Source organism: Bombus affinis, unplaced genomic scaffold (assembly GCF_024516045.1).
Source record: "Bombus affinis isolate iyBomAffi1 unplaced genomic scaffold, iyBomAffi1.2 ctg00000082.1, whole genome shotgun sequence".
Taxonomy (NCBI): domain Eukaryota; kingdom Metazoa; phylum Arthropoda; class Insecta; order Hymenoptera; family Apidae; genus Bombus; species Bombus affinis.
This window is the reverse complement of record NW_026108830.1, coordinates 804,115-812,500: the sequence shown is the minus strand read 5'-3', so window position 1 is coordinate 812,500 and position 8,386 is coordinate 804,115. Positions and strand designations below refer to the sequence as shown.

At 43.4% G+C, this 8,386-nt stretch overlaps 1 non-coding gene across 1 annotated transcript; it reads left to right on the top strand.

Annotated features, from left to right (window-relative positions):
• The first annotated feature begins 5,490 nt into the window (after window positions 1–5,490).
• On the top strand, window positions 5,491–7,413 carry LOC126927349 (small subunit ribosomal RNA). The gene has a single exon (XR_007715401.1). It is a non-coding gene; the product is annotated as a small subunit ribosomal RNA (ribosomal RNA).
• The last annotated feature ends 973 nt before the right edge of the window (window positions 7,414–8,386 follow it).

Sequence of the window (8,386 nt, the reverse complement as noted above, 5' to 3'; positions counted from 1 at the left end):
TCGAACGAGATCGAAGAACGAACGCGAAAGGGATTGGTTTTGGGTTGGTCCATATTTTTTTTCGAGCGAGCGGAGCGAGCGAGCAACGCGTAAGAGCGTATCGCGTCCCGACGTGGTACCGCGAGGACTTTGAAATAATCGCAATAACTCCTTAAAGTTCGAAATAACTCCTTAAAGTGCGTTACGAGGTGTGGAAATTTTTATTGAAATCGTTATAGTTCGACGTAATCTAGTCGAACGTAGCGGTTTCGTTTTGTTTTTTCTTTAAATTTTTTCCACCGGACCTAGCTGACTGGGACGTTGGAACTTTGAAATTTCTCTCGCCCCGGTACGAAAAGGCCGAACGTTCCTTTCGAAATAATTCCTCAAAAAGCGTTACGAGGTATGCAAATTTTTATAGAAACCGTTATTGTTCGACGTCGTCTAGCCGAACGTAACGGTTTCTTTTTATTTTTTTAAAAAATTTTTTCCACCGGACCTAGCTGACTGGGACGTTGGAACTTTGAAATTTCTCTCGTCCCGGTACGAAAAGGCCGAACGTTCCTTTCGAAATAATTTCTCAAAAAGCGTTACGAGGTATGGAAATTTTTATAGAAACCGTTATTGTTCGACGTCGTCTAGCCAAACGTAACGGTTTCTTTTTATTTTTTTAAAAAATTTTTTTCCACCGGACCTAGCTGACTGGGACGTTGGAACTTTGAAATTTCTCTCGTCCAGGTACGAAAAGGCCGAACGTTCCTTTCGAAATAATTCCTCAAAAAGCGTTACGAGGTATGGAAATTTTTATAGAAATCGTTATTGTTCGACGCCGTCTAGCCGAACGTAACGGTTTCTTTTTATTTTTTTTTTAAATTTTTTCCACCGGACCTAGCTGACTGGGACGTTGGCACTTTGAATTGTTTCGCACTGCTCCAAAAGTGCCGAAAGTACCGAAAGTTCCTTTCGCATTAATTCCATAATAAGCGTTATAAGGTACGTATATTCTGGCATAAATCGATATATTCTAATTAAATACATCGGGATTAAGCGTTAATTTTGTTCTTGAAACGTTCTAAAAAGTTTCGAATTGCACATTGGGACATGGAAAAATTTCCGTATCGAACACGTTTTTTCGAGTTATCTCGCTTAAAAGTGTTACAAGGTAGGAATATTTTTGCATAAATGGACGTATCTCGACGTTTTACGTCGGGATTAAGCGTTTATTTGGTCGGTGGAACGTTTTCTAGAAACGGAACTATGCGACGGGACGTTGGGACTTTGAAGAAGTTCGGCCGGTGCGAAAAGACCGAAAAGGTTTTTTCGAGTTATCTCGCTTAAAAGTGTTACAAGGTAGGAATATATTTGCATAAATGGACGTATCTCGACGTTTTACGTCGGGATTAAGCGTTTATTTGGTCGCTGGAACGTTTTCTAGAAACGGAACTATGCGACGGGACGTTGGGACTTTGAAGAAGTTCGGCCGGTGCGAAAAGACCGAAAAGGTTTTTTCGAGTTATCTCGCTTAAAAGTGTTACAAGGTAGGAATATTTTTGCATAAATGGACGTATCTCGACGTTTTACGTCGGGATTAAGCGTTTATTTGGTCGGTGGAACGTTTTCTAGAAACGGAACTATGCGACGGGACGTTGGGACTTTGAAGAAGTTCGGCCGGTGCGAAAAGACCGAAAAGGTTTTTTCGAGTTATCTCGCTTAAAAGTGTTACAAGGTAGGAATATATTTGCATAAATGGACGTATCTCGACGTTTTACGTCGGGATTAAGCGTTTATTTGGTCGCTGGAACGTTTTCTAGAAACGGAACTATGCGACGGGACGTTGGGACTTTGAAGAAGTTCGGCCGGTGCGAAAAGACCGAAAAGGTTTTTTCGAGTTATCTCGCTTAAAAGTGTTACAAGGTAGGAATATTTTTGCATAAATGGACGTATCTCGACGTTTTACGTCGGGATTAAGCGTTTATTTGGTCGCTGGAACGTTTTCTAGAAACGGAACTATGCGACGGGACGTTGGGACTTTGAAGAAGTTCGGCCGGTGCGAAAAGACCGAAAAGGTTTTTTCGAGTTATCTCGCTTAAAAGTGTTACAAGGTAGGAATATTTTTGCATAAATGGACGTATCTCGACGTTTTACGTCGGGATTAAGCGTTTATTTGGTCGCTGGAACGTTTTCTAGAAACGGAACTATGCGACGGGACGTTGGGACTTTGAAGAAGTTCGGCCGGTGCGAAAAGACCGAAAAGGTTTTTTCGAGTTATCTCGCTTAAAAGTGTTACAAGGTAGGAATATTTTTGCATAAATGGACGTATCTCGACGTTTTACGTCGGGATTAAGCGTTTATGTCGTCCCCAAGACCTTCTACAAAGTTTCGATTTTTTCGTTGGGACTTTGAAAAATTTCCGTATCGAACACGTTTTTTCGAGTTATCTCGCTTAAAAGTGTTACAAGGTAGGAATATTTTTGCATAAATGGACGTATCTCGACGTTTTACGTCGGGATTAAGCGTTTATTTGGTCGGTGGAACGTTTTCTAGAAACGGAACTATGCGACGGGACGTTGGGACTTTGAAGAAGTTCGGCCGGTGCGAAAAGACCGAAAAGGTTTTTTCGAGTTATCTCGCTTAAAAGTGTTACAAGGTAGGAATATATTTGCATAAATGGACGTATCTCGACGTTTTACGTCGGGATTAAGCGTTTATTTGGTCGCTGGAACGTTTTCTAGAAACGGAACTATGCGACGGGACGTTGGGACTTTGAAGAAGTTCGGCCGGTGCGAAAAGACCGAAAAGGTTTTTTCGAGTTATCTCGCTTAAAAGTGTTACAAGGTAGGAATATTTTTGCATAAATGGACGTATCTCGACGTTTTACGTCGGGATTAAGCGTTTATGTCGTCCCCAAGACCTTCTACAAAGTTTCGATTTTTTCGTTGGGACTTTGAAAAATTTCCGTATCGAACACGTTTTTTCGAGTTATCTCGCTTAAAAGTGTTACAAGGTAGGAATATTTTTGCATAAATGGACGTATCTCGACGTTTTACGTCGGGATTAAGCGTTTATTTGGTCGCTGGAACGTTTTCTAGAAACGGAACTATGCGACGGGACGTTGGGACTTTGAAGAAGTTCGGCCGGTGCGAAAAGACCGAAAAGGTTTTTTCGAGTTATCTCGCTTAAAAGTGTTACAAGGTAGGAATATATTTGCATAAATGGACGTATCTCGACGTTTTACGTCGGGATTAAGCGTTTATTTGGTCGCTGGAACGTTTTCTAGAAACGGAACTATGCGACGGGACGTTGGGACTTTGAAGAAGTTCGGCCGGTGCGAAAAGACCGAAAAGGTTTTTTCGAGTTATCTCGCTTAAAAGTGTTACAAGGTAGGAATATTTTTGCATAAATCGACGTATCTCGACGTTTTACGTCGGGATTAAGCGTTTATGTCGTCCCCAAGACCTTCTACAAAGTTTCGATTTTTTCGTTGGGACTTTGAAAAATTTCCGTATCGAACACGTTTTTTCGAGTTATCTCGCTTAAAAGTGTTACAAGGTAGGAATATTTTTGCACAAATGGACGTATCTCGACGTTTTACGTCGGGATTAAGCGTTTATTTGGTCGGTGGAACGTTTTCTAGAAACGGAACTATGCGACGGGACGTTGGGACTTTGAAGAAGTTCGGCCGGTGCGAAAGGACCGAAAAGGTTTTTTCGAGTTATCTCGCTTAAAAGTGTTACAAGGTAGGAATATTTTTGCATAAATGGACGTATCTCGACGTTTTACGTCGGGATTAAGCGTTTATTTGGTCGCTGGAACGTTTTCTAGAAACGGAACTATGCGACGGGACGTTGGGACTTTGAAGAAGTTCGGCCGGTGCGAAAAGACCGAAAAGGTTTTTTCGAGTTATCTCGCTTAAAAGTGTTACAAGGTAGGAATATTTTTGCATAAATCGACGTATCTCGACGTTTTACGTCGGGATTAAGCGTTTATGTCGTCCCCAAGACCTTCTACAAAGTTTCGATTTTTTCGTTGGGACTTTGAAAAATTTCCGTATCGAACACGTTTTTTCGAGTTGTCTCGCTTAAAAGTGTTACAAGGTAGGAATATTTTTGCACAAATGGACGTATCTCGACGTTTTACGTCGGGATTAAGCGTTTATTTGGTCGCTGGAACGTTTTCTAGAAACGGAACTATGCGACGGGACGTTGGGACTTTGAAGAAGTTCGGCCGGTGCGAAAAGTCCGAAATGGTTATTTCGAGTTATTTCGTTAAAAAGCGTTATAAGGTATAATTTTTTTGACAGGGATCGTTATATCTCTATTAAATACAATCGGATTAAACATTTTTGTCGAATTTTTTGAAAAATTAGCTTCCGTCGGACTGATACGACTGGGATATTTTTGCAATTTTTTCGTTAATTAATGTTACAAGGTATATATCTTTTTACATATTTCGTGTTATTTTAACGTGTTTTAATCGATTATAAAGTTATTTTTCGTCCATAGTCGATAAAACTGTATGTTTACTGATGCAATTTTTCGGTGAAAAAAAAAAATTAATTTTTTGGTAAAAATGCATTTATAATATGTTAATAATGCTTGTGGTAAAATATTTCGATGGTTGGATATCGCCTTTATATAGTAGTTATTGAACGTGCGAGCGACTAAGTTCCAGCGTCCCTTCCGAACGGTACGTTGCTACGGAGGTTTTGCACCATAAGCGCGCGGCCGCTAGCCCGACCGGCGCCGGCCTTCCGGCCGGCCCCTTGGTATCTATAAGAGAAGCGTCGAGCCGGACGGTTCGGTCGGAACAGCGCTGGGCGCGTGGCTATTCTACGGCCTCGGTTGAGAATTCAGTCACCGCTCCTCGAGTCTTAGTGTATTTTACGCTATTTCTCGACTGTTCCTCCGTTCTCGTACTGGTTTTTTCTCTACACTGCTGCGCCGCGGGTCGAAGTCTAGGACGTAATGACCGTTAACGTGGCAAGCTTCCCCTTAGTCGGGAAGCTGGTGACCTGTGTGCACGTATTTGACAAAAGTTGGATGCGTGTGTGCTTGTACTTACGGAGTAGCCATTCTTGCAGAGACCATCGGTTGTAAGCTATTTGTAGCTGCACGATGGTCCTTTTGGCGTTCTGTAGAGTGCGTTATCTTCTGGTAACGCGTCTCTACAGAGGTGTTGAAGCTTATAAAAGAATATTCTTACGGTATGTCCAGCATGCGTATACGTGCTTTACCGCTAAGTTATATTCTACGAGAGAAGTTGGAGGAGAAAAGTTACAAACAGAAATAATTCTGTGAAGTATGAATCTTTGTATCGATATATGATGGTGAGAGAGGAGGAGAATTAAAGTGGCTGAGTGACGTTGTTACTGAACCATGGAACGTTGCTCTCTAAGTCATATTACATATATATATAAAATGAAAAGTCTCGTCGTACGGTGCTTACGTCCCACCTACGACACAGAGAGAACTTTTAAACGAAAATGCTGGTTTTTGGGAATATATTATAAGATCCCTGGTTGATCCTGCCAGTAGTCATATGCTTGTCTCAAAGATTAAGCCATGCATGTCTCAGTACATGCCGCATTAAGGTGAAACCGCGAATGGCTCATTAAATCAGTTATGGTTTCTTAGATCATACCTACATTTACTTGGATAACTGTGGTAATTCTAGAGCTAATACATGCAAACAGATTCCGACCAGAGATGGTAGGAATGCTTTTATTAGATCAAAACCAATCGGTGGCGGATGGCTCGTCTGTCCGTCCATCGTTTGTTTTGGTGACTCTGAATAACTTTGTGCTGATCGCATGGTCATCTAGCACCGGCGACGCATCTTTCAAATGTCTGCCTTATCAACTGTCGATGGTAGGTTCTGCGCCTACCATGGTTGTAACGGGTAACGGGGAATCAGGGTTCGATTCCGGAGAGGGAGCCTGAGAAACAGCTACCACATCCAAGGAAGGCAGCAGGCGCGCAAATTACCCACTCCCGGCACGGGGAGGTAGTGACGAAAAATAACGATACGGGACTCATCCGAGGCCCCGTAATCGGAATGAGTACACTTTAAATCCTTTAACGAGGACCAATTGGAGGGCAAGTCTGGTGCCAGCAGCCGCGGTAATTCCAGCTCCAATAGCGTATATTAAAGTTGTTGCGGTTAAAAAGCTCGTAGTTGAATCTGTGTGTCACAGTGTCGGTTCACCGCTCGCGGTGTTTAACTGGCATTATGTGGTACGTCCTATCGGTGGGCTTAGCTCCTCGCGGGCGGTCCAACTAATATCCCATCGCGGTGCTCTTCACTGAGTGTCGAGGTGGGCCGATACGTTTACTTTGAACAAATTAGAGTGCTTAAAGCAGGCTACCTTCGCCTGAATACTGTGTGCATGGAATAATGGAATAGGACCTCGGTTCTATTTTGTTGGTTTTCGGAGCCCCGAGGTAATGATTAATAGGGACAGATGGGGGCATTCGTATTGCGACGTTAGAGGTGAAATTCTTGGATCGTCGCAAGACGGACAGAAGCGAAAGCATTTGCCAAAAATGTTTTCATTAATCAAGAACGAAAGTTAGAGGTTCGAAGGCGATCAGATACCGCCCTAGTTCTAACCATAAACGATGCCAGCCAGCGATCCGCCGAAGTTCCTCCGATGACTCGGCGGGCAGCTTCCGGGAAACCAAAGCTTTTGGGTTCCGGGGGAAGTATGGTTGCAAAGCTGAAACTTAAAGGAATTGACGGAAGGGCACCACCAGGAGTGGAGCCTGCGGCTTAATTTGACTCAACACGGGAAACCTCACCAGGCCCGGACACCGGAAGGATTGACAGATTGATAGCTCTTTCTTGATTCGGTGGGTGGTGGTGCATGGCCGTTCTTAGTTGGTGGAGCGATTTGTCTGGTTAATTCCGATAACGAACGAGACTCTAGCCTGCTAAATAGACGTAACTTATGGTATCTCGAAGGCCCCCGGCTTCGGTCGGTGGGTTTTTACTACCAACGTACAAACAAATCTTCTTAGAGGAACAGGCGGCTTCTAGCCGCACGAGATTGAGCAATAACAGGTCTGTGATGCCCTTAGATGTTCTGGGCCGCACGCGCGCTACACTGAAGGAATCAGCGTGTTTTCCCTGGCCGAAAGGCCCGGGTAACCCGCTGAACCTCCTTCGTGCTAGGGATTGGGGCTTGCAATTATTCCCCATGAACGAGGAATTCCCAGTAAGCGCGAGTCATAAGCTCGCGTTGATTACGTCCCTGCCCTTTGTACACACCGCCCGTCGCTACTACCGATTGAATGATTTAGTGAGGTCTTCGGACTGGTGCGCGGCCAATGTGATAAGCATTGCCGATGTTACCGGGAAGATGACCAAACTTGATCATTTAGAGGAAGTAAAAGTCGTAACAAGGTTTCCGTAGGTGAACCTGCGGAAGGATCATTAACGATATAACACAAAAACTTAAAGAATTTGACTTGAACACTTGAAAAATACGAAACTGTATAAGTCGGTAAGGAGCCGTACTCCTCCTATATCGACGAACCAAAGTATATACGACGTATCAACAAGCTATATACTTTAACAAAGAACAGTTAAATTCGCCCGGAGCGTGGCTTACTCCGTTGGCAAAATGATGAAAAGACATAAGGAGGAGACGACCCTCCAGCTACGAAACTATATGAAGAGAAGGTGGCACTCTCTCTCGATCATCGGGATGAAGAGATACATATATATATATATATATATATATACATACATAAACGAATTCGAGGCGCCTGCGTGAGGTCGTACACAGAAAGACCCGCCGTCTGCGAATATTATGATTTTATAATAAAACTATAAATGGGAACTTGAGCTTTCGAAAATTAAACTTTGACACGAATATCGAACGAAAAATTACGAATGGAAACCACCCGTAAAGAGAAATGAGATCGAGGCGCTTGCGTGAGGCCGTATACAGAAAGACCCGCCGCCACGATCTCGTATTTTTTTTTTGCGTCGTGGAGACCGTACAAACGAATAACAAAATCTCTAAAGTGCCTCGTGTCGGAGAGATCATGCTCGCCTATTCTCTTCTATGTTTCGTGGTCTGTGTTGCGTTTGCTCTCCTCCTAGCAACGGGACATCGAAGACTCCTCTTTGGGATCGAACGAAGCGACTAAAACGAGTCGACGAGAGCGAAAGTACGAGTAGCGAGTCGCGCATGTAGAAAGGATACCGACATATCTTCGAAGGTTCTCTTCGAAGATCCATGGATACCTTATGCGCGTCGACCTTTCGTCTCTTTCACCGCTCTCGGTCGTTCTCGAAACGTGCTTCCTACCCATAGGGCGTGTGTTCTTCGTATGTCGTTTTGTTCGAAATAACGAAACCACTTGTAACATACTCGTGGATCGGGTAACCTAGAACGAAAACG